The 19162-nt window shown below is 50.8% G+C and overlaps 1 long non-coding RNA gene across 1 annotated transcript in view; it reads left to right on the top strand.

Moving 5' to 3' along the window:
* The first annotated feature begins 89 nt into the window (after positions 1-89).
* The window catches only part of LOC142579720 (uncharacterized), a 48565-nt gene continuing 29492 nt past the window's right edge, over positions 90-19162 (top strand). Inside the window, exon 1 of the long non-coding RNA XR_012827436.1 lies at positions 90-216. This is a non-coding gene — a long non-coding RNA (uncharacterized LOC142579720). The remainder of the gene's footprint in view (positions 217-19162) is intronic.

Raw genomic sequence — 19162 nt, 5'->3', positions numbered from 1 at the left:
CAACTAACAGATGGCGCTGCCAGTGTGGATTTTTTTTAAACGACGTACGACGTGACTAGGCATGATGCTCGTTTTAGCGGTCGAATCATTGCGTGCGTAACCTGAAGGAAAGCTGTTTCTTTATTCTTTGCTATAGGTTTTACGTAATAGTTCTGCGGGAACCCGCAAGGTGGAGAGAAGTAATTAATAGAGGGAAAATGAGACATCCACCCAAAGGTAACCCGTATGTGTCGTCTGCCCTTTATCAATAAACAAGATGTCGATTACAGATAGGCCGAGCCCAAATTGCGTCCCATATTTGAAAGCTGTGTACAGTAAAAACGATGCTAAGAACGCGTTGAAAGGTTGAGGATACAATACGCATGCAGTGCAATTCTCTTTGCTAGATTCTGTCCTCATCCACCGTTCACGGCTGGTAATTCAATTAATGAAATGTTCACGCTCTTCCCCCCATCGCAGATGGTTTTTCTTTCTTTCCTTTTTCTTTTTTGTAGCATAGCGTATACGTGCCTGCCCGGTAATAAACCTTGTTCTTGGCTTCGAAAATGCGCTTTGGTTCCATGACACAGATGCAAATATGCCATACACCCACAATGCCGCTATTTCTATCGTTACCGCCCATAGTGCAGCCGTGGGATCGAGGATGTGGTGGTCACGCGACCTAAGCCACTATCCAGAAGACGCAAGAAGGACCGACACGCGAAGGAAAGGGAGGCGCGCGTCCGTGCCATCAACTACTCAACCCAGTAAAAAAACAAGCAAAAAATATGAGAGTATTTCTTAGGGGGACCGAATTGGTCACATTTGGACATCATTGGAGACCTAATTAGTTCCAATTGAACATTCACCAACTGGCACCAATTAAACGTCACTGGGGCTTGAATGGGGCTTCGTCCCATTTGGAAGTCGCGCTGGATGATTAATCTTGTGAAACAACAAGATAGTTTATAATCATAATAGCATAATTATAATGCCAGTCATCAAATAAAATAGCCTTGTATTTTGGTGTGATCAATGGAGAGAAGCATTTAGCCTTTTTTCGTGTGTGTGTGAAGTTAAAACTCTGCTTTCATAGTTTACTCATTTCTCTTGAACCCCTGGCACCGCTTGGTAAACCAAATTTCGCTTACATGTATAGCACCTTACTTGTATCTATCATTGTGAAGTGATTATCTAATTGTGATATCACGTAAGAAATTATGTAAGGACGTTGTAAGTGTCGTTTTTGACGACCTTTGTATGGCTCGATCTATGTACTCTGGAGGCTCTGGACAAAACGTCCTAGAACGTGTTAAAAGAATGTACCATCCGGTGTGAAGACATTTTTTTCTTTAAATTGCATATTGGTGCCTTGTAAAAACATGGATGGAACAGAAGCACTCTTCGTTCTTTGGGGTATAAACTGCTTCTTATGTCAAAAGCCGAAGACGATCGAGCACGTTTATTTCTTGACTGTTGGGACGTGGTTTTTTTCTGGGATATAGTCCAACGTACCTTAAAGAAATAGCTGCCATTAGATGCGCACGGGACAAAGTCTTTAGCAGTAAAATACGATGATGGCGCACCTTTTGATCTATAATGTTGCTGCGCCTGCACAGTATATAGAGGTCTCGATCGGCTTTTCGTCCCAATAATGGTGATGGAAAACATGCCCGTGAGTATTTTCGCGAGGCTCTAATAATATTGTTACGGTGATGTTGCGAGTATATAAAGACTGTGATTACAATATATATATACAGGCTGAGTCAGAGTAGTTAAGATGGCTGACCATCAACAACACGTAGCAGCCAGCGTCTCCGATCCTTCTTCGTCCTCTCTCTTCTTTCATCCTTCCGTAACAGGACCCCCGGGGGGCGAAGGCCGTCTCGGCGCATGGTAGGCGAAGAAAACCGAGCGAAGTATGGCTTCAGCCGCGAAACGTGCACGACTTCAACAGGCGTCTGACTTGAGGATGCACCGAAGTGTAGCGGCGAAATCTCGTAATTTACGTCGTTAACTTGGCGTAGGACTTCATAAGGCACTGTGTAGCGAGAGAGAAGCTTCTGGGAGAGGCCAAACCGATGACATGGTGACCGGAGGAGCACCCAAGCACCTGGCGCGAACTTAATATCGCGATGGCAGTGGTCGTAACGCTCTTTTTGTATATGCTGCGAGGATAATAAACGAGATCGGGCGACTTGACGTTCCATGTTAGCGCGATCGATGACTTCACGAGCAACACGCGGCACAGAAGGGAGGATGGTGTCAAACGGCAATGTGAGGTCGCGACCATACAAGGGAAAATATCCTGCGGTGTCATGTCGGGACGAGTTATACGCGAACGTCACGTAAGCTAACGTGGCGTCCCAGTCGCGGTGACCGTTGGATACGTACATCGACAGCATCTTTGTGATTGTTCAGTTGAGACGTTCCGTAAGACCGTTCATTTATGGGTGGTAGGCGGTGGACAGCTTGCGCTCAATGGCACAAGAGCGGAGGAAGTCGTCAACTCGAGATAAGAACGAGCGGCCGCGGTCTGTAAGTAACTGTCGAGGTGCACCGTGGTGGAGAATGACGTCGTGGAGGAGAACATCGGCAACTTATGTTGCGCAACTAGTCGGCAACGTCTTTGTTACCGCATAGCGTGTCGCGTAATCAGTAGCGACGGCGATCCACTTATTCCCTCTAGTCGTCGTCGGAAAAGGGCAAGCAGGTCAAGGCCTACGCGAAAGGACGGTTAAGAGGGAACTTCAATTGGATGGAGTCGTCCGACAGGTGGCAGAGGAGGTTTCTTCCGCCGCTGACACAATTCGCAAGTTGCGACATAACGACGCACAGAGCGGTAGAGACCCGGCCAGAAGAACCGGCGTCGTACGCGGTCGTATGTACACAAAACTCCAAGGTGTCCCGCCGTCGGTGCATCGTGAAGTTGTTTGATAACGACGGATCGCAGATGACGAAGAAGGACAAGGAGCAACTCAGGGCCGTCAGGGTTGAATGCTGCGGTGGTAGAGGATGCCGTCATGCAGCACGAACATGCGGCACGTGCCGTCGATGCGGCCAGGTTGCACTCCAGCGATGATGGACTGTAAGGATGCGTCGCGTTGTTGTTCAGCGCGCATGTCAGTCATGCCAGTCAAAGCCATCACCCAAGTTAGTGGATCATGGGCAACATGATCGGGAGGATCCAAGGGGTGACGCGAGAGGCAGTCAGCGTTCTTGTGGAGGTGTCCAGTCTTGTAATGGACACTAAATGAAAATTCCTGGAGCCGCAAAGCCCATCGACCAAGCCGTCCAGTCGGGTCCCGAAGGGAAGACAGCCAGCAGAGTGCGTGATGGTCTGTGACGACCGAAAACGTGTGGCCGTACAAATATGGCCGGAACTTGGCCACAGCCCAAACTAAAGCCAAGCACTCCCGCTCGGTGATGGAGTAGTTTCTCTCGGCAGGTGACAGCAGGTGGCTGGTGTAAGCTATCAGGCACTCGGTACCATTGTGTTGCTGGGCGAGAACAGCACCAATGCCATGGCCGCTTGCATCAGTGTGGACTTCGGTCGGTGCACATGGATCAACGTGGGCAAGTATGGGAGGGGTAATCGGAAACCTGATGAGAGCGGCGAACGTGTGAGCCTGCTCCGGGCCCCAAGAGAATTGCGTGCTCTTCTTTGGAATATCTGTCAAAGGCCGAGCAACGTCGGCGAAGTTTTTGACGAAACGGCGAAAGTAAAAACACAGGCCGACGAAGCAGCGCACGTTAGAAGCAGAACGTGGCAAAGGGAACTGCGTACGGCGCGAACTTTTTCCTGATCTGGTTGGACACCAGATGTGTCAACGAGGTGTCCCAACACGGTAATCTGACGGCGCCCGAACTGACCCTTCGTGGAGTTCAGATGAAGGCCGGCTTTTCGGAAGACCGCAAGAATTGCAACGAGTCAGGTAAGGTGGCTGCCGAACGTTGGAGAAAAAACAATAACGTCGTTAAGGTAACAAAGACAGGTGGTGCATTTGTAGCTCCGCAGAAGAGAGTCCATCATACGTTCAAATGTCGCAGGAGCATTGCATAGGCCAAGGGGCATGCAATGCTCCTGACTTTGAACTGATATAAGCCATCCGGCGTGATGAAGGCCGTCTTCTCGCGGTCCATTTCATCAACTGAAATCTGCCAGTAGCCGGATCGAAGATCGATGGACGAGAAGTATTTAGCTCCGTGCAAGCAGTCCAAGGCGTCATCGATGCGTGGGAGTGGGTAGACGTCTTTTCGCGTGATCTTGTTTAAGTGGCGATAATCGACGCAAGAACGCCAGGTACGATCTTTCTTTTTCACAAGGACGACAGGCGGAGCCCAAGGGCTGGCTGATGGCTCGATGACCCCTTTGCGGAGCAATTTGTCCACTTCTGATTGGATGACTCGACCTTCAGCATGCGATACCCGATAGGGACGCCGACGAATAGGATTCGTGTCTCCAGTGTTTATACGGTGGTGAACAACAGATGTTTGGCCTAAAGGCCTATCGCCGAATTCAAAGATGTCGCTATACGATTCAAGCAGGTGACGTATGTCCGTGGCCTGTGCAGAGGTGAGGTCAGGTGCAACCATTTTCGTGAAGTAATCTGTTAAGGAACCAGAGCTGTGAGCTGCAATTGGCGCTAATAAGCCACTCTCTGCGTTCAGACTCTCAATGTCAAATTAGGAACCACTAGAAACGCTGGCCAAGAACATGCCGGCCGGAATCACTTGAGGGCACAGGCTGAAATTCAGAAGCGGTAGAACGACGTTGTTGTTAGTAACCGTGACCAACGTGTGCGGAACAGCAACGTTCCGGTTCAAAAGCACGTCGCTGATAGGGCGTAGCACATATTCACCGTCAGGAACCTGTGGCTGGGCGGTGAAAGTGACGTAAGTAACTGTCTCAGGTGACAGACGCACATCGTGAAGTGAGCACAAGTGCGATGAGGTGGTGCTCAGAGCATCGGCGAGTCGAGACATTTCCAGCTGAAGAACGCGGGTCGCGCAGTCGATGAGAACAGAATGAGTGGATAAAAAGTCCTATCCAAGGATAACGTCGTGAGGGCAGTTGTCGATCACAGGAAAGAGAACAGAACTAGGGCGGCCGGCTATAATTAAACGCGCAGTACACATTCCAAGAACAACCAGCACGCCGCCGTCGGCCACACTAAGCACTCGGGCAGAGGCTGGGGTGAGGACTTTCTTTAAACGTCTACGTAGGCTAACACTCATCACAGGTACGTGGGCTCCCGTGTCGACGAGTGCTTGGACGCGTACGCCGTCTATTTAAAGTCTATTTAAAGGCTTCTCCTTGTGGGCACAGACAGAGGATTTGCTGCGGTAGTAGGCAATGCAGCACCACCTCCTAGGACTGCATTTCTTAGTTTTCCGAAAGGGTGCGGCCAAACGTCACAGGGGACGAAAGGCGACGTGGCTGCGGCGAACGGGAAGATGGACGACATGTTTGTGGAGAACTAGACTGGTGTCAGCGCGGCGATGGTGAGCGACTGTACCACGTGTTCCTAGCAGAGTTGTCGGCGCTGTTAAGACTCTGCGGTGGGCGAAACATTGCGGGCATTTGCGTCAAAACGGCTCAGGTTGGTTGGCGTGCGAGGTGTGGAGGGCCACGAGTTGTGACAGTATCGGGCGACATGACCAATGTGGCGACAGGTGAAACAGATCGGCTGGTCGTCCACAGTTCTCCACACAGTCAGGTTGCGATAACGCGGAGAGAAGCGTCGGGGTGGAGCGAACATACTAGAAGGGCGGGCGTTAGCTGTGGGATTGGCGACAGCACATACAGAACGTAAACCAATGTTTTCAAGTTCCTGGCGAACGATGGCTTGTACGAGAGGAACGGAAAAATTGGTAGCATCAGGGCTACGCGAACAGAAAGCTGCGTGCGCTATCGCATCCAGTTCACGTCGAACGATTCGCACCACGTCCTCTGATGGCGACGCATGCTGCTGTGCGGGTTGATCTTCACAGGTCGACGTTGCGGCAGTATTGGGAAGTCTGGCGAATGAATGCAAGACGCGTCGGCTTTTGGCCTGCTCGAATTGTCGGCACTCTTTAACGATAGTATCAACTGTAGAGCAGCTTTTGCATATGAGCAGAATAAAAGCGTCGTCAGCAATGCCCTTAAGCACGTGCCCGACCTCAGCTTCTGTCATGTTGTGATCGGCTTTACGACAAAGTGCTAGCACGTCCTGGATGTACGAGACATAGTACTCTGTGGGGGATTGGGCACGGGAGGCCAGTTCCTGCTTTGCGGCAATTTTACGGCCGGCTTGGTTTGCCAAACAACTCTGTCAACTTCTGTTTGCATTGGTCCCAGCTGATTAGCTCCTCTTCGTGGTTTTCGTACCACACCTTTGCCGTGCCTCTTAGGTAGAACAGGTTAGCTAGCATTAGCGTTGGGTCCCATCTGTTGATTCCACTCACGCGTTCGTACATAGCCACCCACTCTTCGACGTCGGCCACATCGGTCCCGCAGAAAGTTCCAGGATCCTTGGGTTGCACAACCACAACCGAAGGTGACAGCGATGTAGCTGGCGACGGTGACGTTGGAGACGGCAACGAAGTCGATCCCGCCTGCTCACCGTCATTCATGGTGCGGACGGTGATGCGACGTCCACTACGGAGCTGCGTTTCCAGCCATGGTACCCCACACCTCCACCAATATGTTACGGGGATGTTGCGAGTATAGAAAGTCTATATTTACAATATATATACAGGCTGAGTCACAGTAGTTAAGATGGCAGACCACCAACAACAAGCAGCAGCCAGCGTCTCCGATCCCTTCTTCGTCCTCTCTCTTCTTTCATCCTTCCGTAACAATATTTCTCGAAGTGCGTAAAAAGCAGAGTTGTGTTATGGAGTTTGCGTTACTTGCGGTAACTGTACTGCATATGAAACATTTCTAATTTCAACAAGTTCAGCTCGTGTTGGGCTGACATCCGAACTATGTTGTAATTCATTTGGCATTTTCACTTGAGTGTATTTATGTACATTGAGTTTTGTCGGCAATAAAGAAAAAAAAGTGATGAATGTTGGGTATGTCTTTAATGTATCTGTTCATGCACGAGTATAAGGTTCTCAAAAGGAGTTTCAAGTATATTATTGTCGTAATAAGATGAAGGCCTATGTACTTGAAACTCCTTTTGAGAACCATATACTCGTGCATGAACACATACTTTAAAGACATACCCAACATTCAAAATTTTTTTACTGTTGACTTTCATATTGATCCCAACGTATCTAACTGAGAGGCAGATTGGGTGCAGCTGTTTAAAAAAAAGAATCAATTTCGTTGAACTGAAAATACCAGTAAATGTTTTTATTTATTTGCATATTTATTCATTTATTTTTTTATTTTTACTGGGAAGGTCCTGGCGACCATATATTCTATGAAACTCTTTGCATGCGAGCAGGATTTTCACCGACGCTGCTTGGACTGCTGACGCCCGGGAGGCCACCCTGACAGTGGTCACACCCAACGATCGAGTCGCAACGATTCAGGATCCTAGGACTATACAAACCTCGAACCCACCAGCACCCAACTAAGTTCAACTATCCAATGCCGTGCGGATGGCGACGCTCGCTATACGCAGTAAAGCGCTACGCCCAAGCTCCCTCTGCAGATGGACAGAAGATCGGGACCTCACGATACTGTGCGACAACACGGAGACCATCATGCAGCTATGGGGACCCAAGGCCGCTCCATCGCCGATTTTGGTCGACGGAAATGTGTACATTGAAGGGCATTGTACATACGGGGACTGAGTCCCTCGAAATCGCTAACTTCAAGAAATACACTTCCTTCGTGTCCGTGTTGACTGGGTTCCGGGACACGTGGGCCGCATCGGAAATGTGGCGGCCCACGTACTTGCGAGGTCGCTGCAGACCACCACTAAACGACGTAGAGCAGCCAGCCTCGCAGCACAGAAGAAGCAGATAGGAAGACTGTACAGGACACGGTCCCGCGCAACGAGCACCCCCTCCCGAACTCCCGAAAGGCATTCCCTAGGGGTGCGCAAGTACACTTATCCACAAGGCCGGCACCAGAGATGCCCTGACCAAGGACGTGCTGCGAGAGTGGCACTTCTATGTCAGGGAAAACACGGGGAAGGCGGAAGGGGGGTGGCCGAGCGAAACTACGACGACACAAAACAGGGTACATGATACCCATGCCAATCTCTCTGCCCCTGCGCATATTGTAAAGAAGCCGCCACCAGACATGACATCAAACCAGGGACTCAGGAACCGGGGGAGCAGGGGGAAGGGATGCTCGAGTCATCCCGCTCCCCCTGGAGTTTGTCTTTACTAAGCTCAGCTCCCCCCCCCCCCCCGCCGCCACCCGCCACTTCCTGTCTTTCATCCCCGCTCCACCTTGCCTGTCATGGCCCCACCTACTCCTTGTTGCCGGCATGTCGAATAAACAAAAAGTTGGTCATCAATCCATCCCTCCCCATGTCTCTCGTATTATCTATACCTTCCCTCTGATGATGCCGGTGGGCCAAATGGGCAAAAAGCGGTGTTTGGTCTAGGCTCAGACATGTCGGGGGCAAAATTTGGCAAGGACCCCACATGCGGAGCTGTCCAACGTGAAGCCCAATTTTACAGTGAGCAGCACGTGTCGGTTGTTTAAACTTTTCTTCATACAACTATCTTCTCGCTGTGTCACGCTGTAGAGAACACGTGCGACACGGTTGCAGGGCTAGCGTTAAACTGAAACGCAAACAAGTAACGAGCCGAGTATTGTGCAATCAGCGCACCGCACCCAACTCCACAAAGTACACTTGAGTATAATACTAGGCCCGCATCTGGCATGTACCGCCGACAACGCGTGCAAGTAACAAGAGCTGGCGTGTAGAACGAAAGTATCTATTTGCTTGGCGAAGTATGTAACACGACGCTACAGCGTCGATGCCATCATCTACCTGATCAAACCTTCGCCGCTATGAGCAACCTCAATTACTGTTAAGAAGTGTGATGTCGCGACAATTATCTTCCTTCTTTTCGCACTCTTTCGTGATTGCGAACGCACACTATACATAGATGCGCACCCTCTGCTCCGTGATACACCGTGTCTATACACGCCAATCGCATCACGAATATGTCAGCAGTTTGACCGGCGTATTCGTCGCACGCCTAAAGTGGTTAAAGGCCAAGCGGTTAAGATAAGCCGGCGAAAAGAGTTTTCCGCACTCTTGCGTCGCCCGATCACCGCCTGCCTGGACATGCAGCCTTCGCATATTCCGCGCGGTGCTATATCAGCTGCGATTAGAAAAAAAAAGCGCGCAAAAGGATAGAACTGCATCGCATAAATATTGCGTAAACGCTCATGAAGACTAGAGAGAGAGAATAAACTTTATTGTACGAAGGAACTCCGTGGGGTTAATCTCGGGTGGAGCCTTCTCGTAGAACCCCACTGGCCGTAGAGGCTCGCCGGGCCTGGTCCAGGGTCGCCAGTTGGCTTCCCAGTGCCAGCTCGAAAAGCCGTGCCTCCCAAGACCACGTCGTGAGTGTTTGTGATGAGCTCACCAGCCCAGATACTGCCTGGGCTGGGCGCTCCGTACACTGGTAAGTAATTTGCGTCAGTGTGGCTGTGTGGTCGTTACACAAGGGACATATCCCTGTTGTGTATACCTCTGGAAAGATTGCGTGCAGTCTCGATATGTGCGGGTATGTGTTTGTTTGAAGGCGGCGCCAGTCCCTGGCTTGTTGGCTGCTTAAGTTGGGATGGGGAGGAGCGCACTTCCGTATGGTCAGGCCCTGGTACTCCAAGATCTGCCTGCCAGTGATGGTTTCTTCATGGTAATCTGAAGGGGGTCCCGAGGAGGGTTCTGCAGCTCGGCCAGCAAGTCCTCGAGCTACGCAGTTCGCCTCCTTGTTGCCCCCCAGGCCCGTGTGCCCCGGGCACCAGGCGACGGCATGGTCCTTAGTCAATTCTGGGCCCAGGATATCAGTGACGCACCTGGGAAGTGTGCCTTGTTAGGAATGCCCTGCCGAGGTGGCAACATGCAAGTTTTCGCAGCCAGCTGCAGCTGCGAGCGTGGCGAGCTTCCCGAAGATATCATGGAAGCCTTCAACACCCGCCGCGGTGATTCGTTTCGTAGGGATCCCGAGGTGGCGCGTCAACAACCCCTCGGCGCCGCTATGACTAAACACGATCGGCGGATCAACTATTGTCAGTGAAATCGGCAACGCCTTCATGGTTCGACTGAAGCAGGGGGATTTCCTGGAAGGAGATGCCTTGCGGTGCCTTTTCACGGGCCTTTGAAGAAGCCAGGCAATGGACAGCGGCGGAGGCCACTGTGCGAGGTCCACTCTGGAATTTAGAGGTGCCGGACAAGGGACAACCGCTGGCCACGGTGCCTGGTCAGCTCGGGGAACCAACGCGCCTTTCAAGACTCAAGATAATGGGCAAGCGGCGGGTCGACTGTGTTGACGTTTGACGCTGCTAATCGGCAGTGAAAACTGTGCGTACGTGTGTGTGTAAACCGTCCCGCAGAGAGGCGGCTTGTTTACGATGACGTCGAACGTTTTGCCTCACCTAGCTCACGACCGGGACCTCACGGGATCTCAGGGATCTAAGGAACACGAAGTGTTTAAAAACGGCTGTTTGTCGGCTGCTAGGTGTGCTCGTCGTCGTGCTCTGTGCTCGTGAGCTGCGTGCTCGTGAATGTACTAATGAGCTGTGTGCTCGTTTGCTGTATGCTTCGTCTTGCGGGCTCCATTTGGGAGTCACGCTAGACTGTGTAAATGTATTCCACGTTTAAAATGTAAATACTGTAAATAAACCCTGTACGCCTAATTCCTCCCAAGTTCCTCTCTTCGACCTCCAACCCTTACCAATGGTGGCAGCGGCGAGATCGTCCGACAACTCCTACAACTGGTAACAGCGGTGGGATCGTCCGACAAATCTTACAGCCTCTGAGGTATAACCGACAGGCGGCTTGTGAATCTGTCAGGATTTATGTGGGGAGACCCCTTCGTTCTGCTTCTCTTATTGCGAGAGCTATGGCTGCTGCCTCCGCGGTGGCGCTTGATCTGGTTCGTATAGACGCGCAGGACACCACCTTGCTTTGGTTGGTTACTGTCATTGCGAATGCCTGTTTTCTGGGTCCTTTTAGTGGTGTAGAGTAAAGGCTAGCGTCGGTGTAGTAGATATCAGGACCGTTCGTTCTCTGGAGGAGTTTCCGTGCTCGCGCTTGCCGCCGCTTTTGGTTGTAGAGCGGATGCATGTTCTTGGGGACCGGTTCCACGATGATACGTTCCCGTAGGTGCATCAGAACGGTGACCGTTTCGTCTTCGCAGTATTGGAGGGTGATCGGGTATCCCAATCTTCGCAGCAGTTTTCTGCCCTGGTGTGTGGTGTTGAGTCGTTCTCTTTGTGCGATTAGCGTGACGGCGGCCAGTTTTTCATATGTGTTATTTATGACGATCGACATGAGTCTGTCTGTGCTCGTGCCGTTGGGAAGTTGCAGTGCAGCTTTGTATGCGATTCTAATGAGCTTGTCGATGTGTTCTATTTCGGTCTTGCGCGTAGCTTGAAAGGGTAAGGCGAAGGTGATTCGGCTGAGGACGAAAGTCTGTACGAGGCGTAGTGTCTCGACTTCTGTCATTCCATCTTTACTTCTTGCTATTCTAGCTATGAGGGTTGTAATACTCTTGACAGTGTGTTTGAGTTTGTCCATTGCCGTCTTTATGCTGTTATTTTCTTGAACGTACATGCCCAGGATTCGCGCTACCGGGCTCCTGTTGATGCCCTGTCCGGCAATCGTCAGGTGAAGGGGGGCGCACGGTTGGACTGGGTGCGCAGTGGCCTTATTTGCAGGTATTCTGATTTGTTGGGGAGCAGGTAATACCTGCTGCCTGAAGGTAGCTTTGAATCTTGTCTATAGCGGTTTGCAGTATATCTTTCCGTTCTCCATAGGAGCCCTTGGTTGCCCATAGTGTAAGGTCGTCCGCGTAGAAGGCACTGCCTAGGTTCGCTGTATCCTCCAGTTGTAGGACAAGTTTTCGGAGGCCGATGTTAGAGGAGCGGAGACAGGATGGAACCCTGGGGCATGCCCTTCAGTGGGAGGTCATATGGTGGTGAGTTTATGCCGGCCATGCCATTCTGTGCCTTCCGATTTCCAAGGAATGCAGAAACATAGTGGAATATGCGCTCCCCGCATCCAGTGGCGGTGAGACCGTCTAGTATGGAAAAATGTGCGATGGTTGTCGAAGGCTTTTTCGATGTCGAGAGCAAGGAGTATGTTGTTGAGGCTACCTGGAGGTGGGTTGAGCACTTCCTCTTTGAGCAATAAGAATATGTCCTAGGCAGGCATCCCTCGCCTGAATCCGTACGTATATGTTGGTAGGAGCCCCTGTTGCGTACTCCAGGGTAGCGTACCGTACTGCTGCCGATAAGTAGCGACGCCTGCCTATCGAAGCTCGACCGACATTACTTATTGGGTAGCGTGGCGTTGTCGGCGGGCTGCAGGCATCCGGTAGATCATGGCGACCAAGCAGGGGCGAGACGATTTGCTAGTGCGATACTTGCACTGTTTATTCAAAGGTAGTTGAAAGAAAATACGAAAAGCATGAAGTATGAAGTCTCAAGTAAGAAGTATATCAAAGTACATTTCGGAGCCCCTTTAATAGCTCTCTACAAGTGTGGGCGGGATCTTGCTTCCATCGATGACACGTGACAGGCACGGAGATAGGGCCCCTCCTCCTGCAATACCAAGCACGGGTAGGAGAGGTCGACCCTCTCATCGACGAATCCGGGGAGAAGGTCGGGTGAATGACCCCTCCGGTGCACGTGGGCTCCGGTTCAGGGCAGGTCGGGTGAATGACCTGTCGCCACGTGTTGTCAGACGCCAACCCTAACAGCATCTCCGGCGGGGGAGGAAGATGCCGACGTGTAGGGGCCAGCAGCCGCTGTACGAGGGATCGGCGTTTCGGTATCAGGATTCCACGTGGAGGTCACGAACCCTTCGTTCGTAGCAGGTAGATTCCGGGGAGTGGTCTTCCGTCCTTGGTGGCGCTCTTGACTTTTCTCCTTGGTCCGGTCCGGTGAAATTGGTCTTTGCCAGCAGGTCTCGCAACTTTTCGTCTCCTGCGAGGGCAAGCAATCCCCCCAGAACAGTGCCGGACCCACAACCACAAAGCAGCGAGCACACGGTCACTCTCCCCCAAGATACACCCGGCTTTTAACAAAAAAAGAAAACCCGCTACACCTTTCCCATTTCCTACGCGCGTCCTTGCCCCCCTTAACGCTAAAAACAGCCATTTCTTGAAAGCGTTAAGACGTGGTTATTAAAATCAGCTAACAATCGGCTTCACTTCGGAAAAACATATGAATGCACGAAAAATATGCCACGGAAACCCGGATGAGCATGAGGCTTTCGATACTCTAGGGGCAACGACTTAAACCGTCGGCATTGCCGTTAAGCTTACCCTTCTTGTAGCGAATATCGAAGGTGTACTGTTGAAGAGCCAAGCTCCAGCGCAAAAGGCGACCGTTTTTCGTAGACATGGACTGCAGCCATGTGAGGGGACAGTGGTCTCTATGGTGAATCTTGAGCCACCGATATAGCAAGCTAGCTTCTGTACCGCTCAAACTACGCAGGCGCATCCCTTTTCTCATGCACTGTATGCTTTCTCACGAACTGAAAGCTTTCTACTGGCGTACAGTACAGGATGTTTGTTCTCGTCATCTTTCTTTTGACAGAGCACCACCCCCATACCCCGGTCACTGGCATCACACTGAAGAATGAATGGCTTAGAGTAGTCGGGCGCGTTCAACACTGGCTGACTCGTTAGTGCGTTCTTCAGCATACTAAAAGCCTTTTCTTTTGCGTCATCCCACTTTACCATTTGTGGTTCTGTTTTTCTGAGAGCATCCGTTAAAGGACTCGCAATCTCGGAATACCGCGGAATATATCTTTGGTAATAACCCGCCAAGCCAAGGAATGATCTGATGTCCCGCTTGGTGCGTGGTTGCGGGAAGTTGTCTATCGCGGTCAGTTTAACCTCGGAAGGCCGACGATGGCCTTGTCCTATTACATGACTTAGATAAGCTACCTCCGCGCGCCCTAATTGGCATTTGGGAGCCTTAACAGTTAAGTTGGCCTCTCGTAGCCGACACAACACGGTTCGCAGGTGTTGCATATGGTCCGCCCATGATGAAGAAAAGATAGCTATGTCATCGAGATAGGGAAGTGCAAAGTCCTCCATTCCTCGTAGCACCTGGTCCATAAGGCTAGAGAAGCGATATGGCGCATTCTTCAATCCAAAACTCAGGACTTTCGGACGAAAGGTTCCCATCGGGGAAATAAACGCTGCAAGCCTGCTTGCCCTCTCGGTCAACGGAACCTGCCAATACCCTCTGACTAAATCGAGCGTAGAAATGAAATTAGCACTGCTCACTTTCTCAAGCCTTTCCTCGATATGCGGTATTGGATAAGTCTGGTCCTTCGGGATTAAATTGAGCCTGCGGTAGTCGATACATGGCCGCGGCTTCTTCCTGGGACCTCAACCAAGATAAGAGGCGAGGTATAATCACTCTCTCCTGGCTCGATTACACCTAGCTCTAACATCTTGTTTATTTCAGCGGTCATGACTTCACGTTGACGAGGCGAAACGCGATAAGCTTTCGAACGAACAGGGTACGACGAGGTTAACTCGATATCGTGAACGATCGCAGTCGTCCTGCCCGGTGTGTCTGAAAATACGTCTTTAAATTCAAACACGAGTTCCCTCAGTTCGGCCCTCTGAATGGGATTCAACTTCGCCTGTTCTACTAACTTATCAATGGTCTCGTCAATGTCTTTTGTCTCCGTCACTGCTGGTAACTCTGGAAAGTCGACAGGCATTTCCTCAGATTGGTTATTCAACGAGGGTTTCAGGTTCATTACCTTTTCCCCAACTTCAAAGCGTCGCGTGCGAGCCGTCCTGTCATAGTAAATGCTCAGCATTGTTTTGTGCTTTACGCATTTCCTGCTCAGCGATCATTGTGGCAGGGCTTACGTTCAATAACTTGCTGCATTCTGTCTCGCGAGACATTTCAGGCTCTGCTGCTTTCCTGACTTCTTCATTAGCCGCTGTACCTTCTGCATCATCCCCTATAGGGTTGTCCTGTTCGGTACTGGTGGACGAATCCTCCTTCAAACCTGTTTCCTCCACTACTGGAACCTCATACACTGCCTTGGCGGTGAGCTCCCGTGCCTTGGAACGAGTTAGGGCTTGCACTGTTCCCTCACTAAACCCGATTCCCTTGCGTCGTAGCAAATCCTCTGATTTGTTAGAAAACAAATACGGATACTGCGGCGGAAGATGTGCCGAGACGGCGGCTTCAGTGTCCAGTACTCCGAAAGGGCCTTCAATACGAATTTTGGCCACCGGGAGACAAACACTGGAGGCCTCAACGGCTTGCCTAATCGAAGCACACTCCCCCGTGAACTGACCTGCCTCTACGTACGATGGATGCACTACGTCCATTGTGGCTGCCGAGTCGCGAAGCACTCTACACGGTTTGCCGTTTACCACGAGGTCTCGAATGTACGGTTCGAGCAAGTTCAGATTCTCTGCGTTACTACTTAGTGACATCAACACTAGTTTGGGATTTCTGCATCCCACGGAGATATGCCCCGTTTGCCGGCAGTTGTAGCAAACTATTGGTTTCTTGGCCTCGAAAGCCTTTTTCTTTTGCTTTTCTGCCCTCTGTTCGGGTGACTCCTTTTCTCCTTCGCTGTCCTCGTCACTACTTTTCCCTGAATCTGATCTTTCCTTTGGTTTATACCGACTCGACTTTGACCATCGTTTTGGCTTGTCGGGTCTGCATTTATTCATCTCCTCCTTAGGAGCTTCGCTGCCTTCGTCCGCACGGCGAGTTACGTACTCCTCAGCGAGGTTGGCCGCTCTCGTGATAGTGTCTACGCCTGGCCTATCCTGAACCCAATGCTTGATGTTTACTGGCAGCCGGCGGTAGAACTGTTCTAAGGCAACGCACTGCATTGTCTTTTCGGCATCGCCGAGTGCACCCTCTTCTCTGAGCCATTCCTTCAGGTTTACCTCCAAGGTGTATGCAAAATCTGAATATGACTCACTTTTGGTCTTCTCGACTTCCCTGAACTTTCGCCTGAATGCTTCAGCTGATAATCTATACTTTTTAAGCAGATTTGCTTTGACTTCATCGAAGTCCTCTGCTTCTTCTTTCCCCATGCGGGCGATAATATCAGCTACCTCACGTGGCAGTAACGTAAGCAAGCGTTGCGGCCACGTGTTTCTCGCGAATTTTGCCTTCTCACACGTGCGCTCAAACTGCACCAGAAAAAGACCTATGTCCCCTCCTACTGCGTAGGGTGCCATCAAGTCTGTCATTCTGCGCTCGCTTTCACGTGCCTCTGTGCTAGGTCTTTCGCTATTTTGTGCTTTCAGAAGCTCAATCTCTAGGCGCTTCATTTCGAGGTCGCGCTCTTCTTTGGCCTCACGTGCGGCTCGCTCTTCTTTGGCCTCACGTGCTGCCCGCTCGCGCTCCTCTTTTTCCTCTAGGCGCTTACGCTCTTTTTTTTCCTCTTTCTCGAGGCGCTTACGCTCTTCTTCTTTTTCTTTAATGCCCTCTAGGCATTCCGTCAGTTCCTCATCGTCTGCCCCGGTCGCTTCGATCGCCTCAATGATCTCCGGCTTTCTCTTTGATTCGGCAATTTGGAGGCCCAACTCTTTGGCCAAGCTCAATAATTCCGGCTTCTTTAGTGCCTTCAAGTTCATGGCTGCCCTTAGTGCTGCTAAACCTTCACTCTATACAACCTTGACGTACTCAAACTTCCGTCAACGGTTTAAAGAAAAATCACTGCTATGTACTTTCCAAAAAATACGTAAAAGCCAAGTGATATCTCAGTGAAGAAAAGCCGTGCACTCACCATATGCAGTCATGATCCAGACACCTTCCTTCCGAACGTTGTTGCCAGGACGAAGAGGCTACGATCTTGTAGTTGTCGTCCAAGTTGGGGTCTCCAGAATTCCGTATCCCAATCGCTGCCAGCCAGTTTGTTGCGTACTCCAGGGTAGCGTACCGTACTGCTGCCGAGAAGTAGCGACGCCTGCCTATCGAAGCTCGACCGACATTACTTATTGGGTAGCGTGGCGTTGTCGGCGGGATGCAGGCATCCGGTAGATCATAGCGACCAAGCAGGGGCGAGACGATTTGCTAGTGCGAAACTTGCACTGTTTATTCAAAGGTAGTTGAAAGAAAATAGGAAAAGCATGAAGTATGAAGTCTCAAGTAAGAAGTATATCAAAGTACATTTCGGAGCCCCTTAAATAGCTCTCTACAAGTGTGGGCGGGATCTTGCTTCCATCGATGACACGTAATAGGCACGGAGAGAGGGCCCCTCCTCCTGCAATACCAAGCACGGGTAGGACAGGTCGATCCTCTCATCGACGAATCCGGGAAGAAGGTCGGGTGAATGACCCCTCCGGTGCACGTGGGCTCCGGTTCAGGTGGGGTAGGGTGAATGACCTCTCCGGTGCACGTGGGCTCCGGGTTCAGGAGTTAGGGTGAATGACCTGTCGCCACGTGGTGTCAGACGCCAACCCTAACACCCCCCTTCCTCTGTGTATTGTTCGAGACAGGCGAGTATAACTTTTTCAAAGATTTTGCCCATGCAGGATGTCAGTGAGATTGGTCGTAGCTGATCAAGGCTTCTACGCTTTCCTGGTTTGGGTATGAGTACAATCTGTGCCAGCGTCCATTCTGTGGTTAGTTTTCCACCCGGTGTCCAGATTTCCTGATTGAAGTGGTCCGTGGAGGCTTGTAATGTGCCAGTACTAAGGTTCCGTATCATGGCGTTTGTAATGCCGTCCAATCCGGGTGCTGTGTTCCTTTTGAAACTTGTGCCACTGCATACACTTCCGCAAAGGTGATGGGTGCGTCCAGCTCGTGGCTGGGTGCTCCTTTGTATTCTTGACTTGGTATCGAATTTGCGCCTCGCTTGTGTCCTCCCGTGTACCGTTGTATCAGTTCTTGTATTAACTGATCCTGTTCCCCTTGAAATTCCCCTGCTAATCGTTGGAGGGTAGCGTTTGTTTCAGTTCTTGTGGTACGGGGGTCCAAAAAACTCCGTTGGATGTTCCATGTCTTTTTCGTGCTTAATGTACCTCTTAAGCAGTCACAGAATGTACGCCAATTGTTGTGGTAGAGTTCTTGGGCGTATGCCTTTGCTTCCTCTGTGGTTTTCGCTATTCGGATTCTGAGTTTTCTGTTTAGCTTCTGTCGGCGCCACCGCTTGGTGAGTCCCCGACAAGCTTCCCAAAGGTGTGTCAAGTGTGTCAAATGGTAGGGGTGTCTGCCGTAGTCTGATATATTTTAGTGTTTTCCTCATAGATTCCCTTGAGGTAGTGAGTCCATTCAGTTATTGTTTCTGGTTTGGTCCCATTTCCTACTTGCTGTTGCTCTCGATACTTAGTCCAGTTAGTGAGTTTGGCTTTTCCGAGCGGGCGTCGTAGTTGAGCTGTTTCGTAGGTTATTTCCACTATATTGTGATCGCTTCCCAGGGTGTCGTCTAACACATTCTAGTGCATGGCTGTGGCATCGTTGGTGATTGTAAGGTCGGGTGTGGTACCCCTGTTTACGCTGTTTCCCATACGGGTCGGCGTGCCCGGTGTCGTGAGGAGTATGTAGTCATATCGCTGCATCGCCTCTAGGAGTCTCGTACCTTTGGGTCTGTCTTTGGCATATCCCCATGTCGTGTGCCATGCGTTGAAATCCCCTGGGATGATTAGGCGGCCGCGTGGTTGAAGCATATGGTGTTCAGATGTTGGAAGATGTGGCCAAACTCTGCTTTCCAGTCTTGCGGGGGACTATATAGGTTGCATATTACCTGCTTTGGTCGTCCCTTTTTGGCTGGCCAGATCGTGACTATGTGGTGTGGAGTTTGTTCGTGTGTTACCGTTGTAAGTGTTGCTGTCAATTCCTTCCGGACGAGTGTCGCTACCTTCGGGTGGTTTGGCTCTATGTGTAATCTGTAGCCCGTAATCGCCTTGGGCCTAGCTCCCACCTCTTGCAGGCAAATTATGTCTGGAGGTAACAGCGCCGCCTGTACGTATAGTGTGAGTGAAGCGTGTTTGTTGTGCAAGGAATGACAGTTCCAGGACCATATTGTGAGATTCTCTTTTGTTCGAG

Source organism: Dermacentor variabilis, chromosome 1 (genome assembly GCF_050947875.1).
Source record: "Dermacentor variabilis isolate Ectoservices chromosome 1, ASM5094787v1, whole genome shotgun sequence".
NCBI classification, from domain to species: Eukaryota; Metazoa; Arthropoda; class Arachnida; order Ixodida; family Ixodidae; genus Dermacentor; species Dermacentor variabilis.
This window is presented reverse-complemented; position numbering and strand designations above follow the sequence as displayed.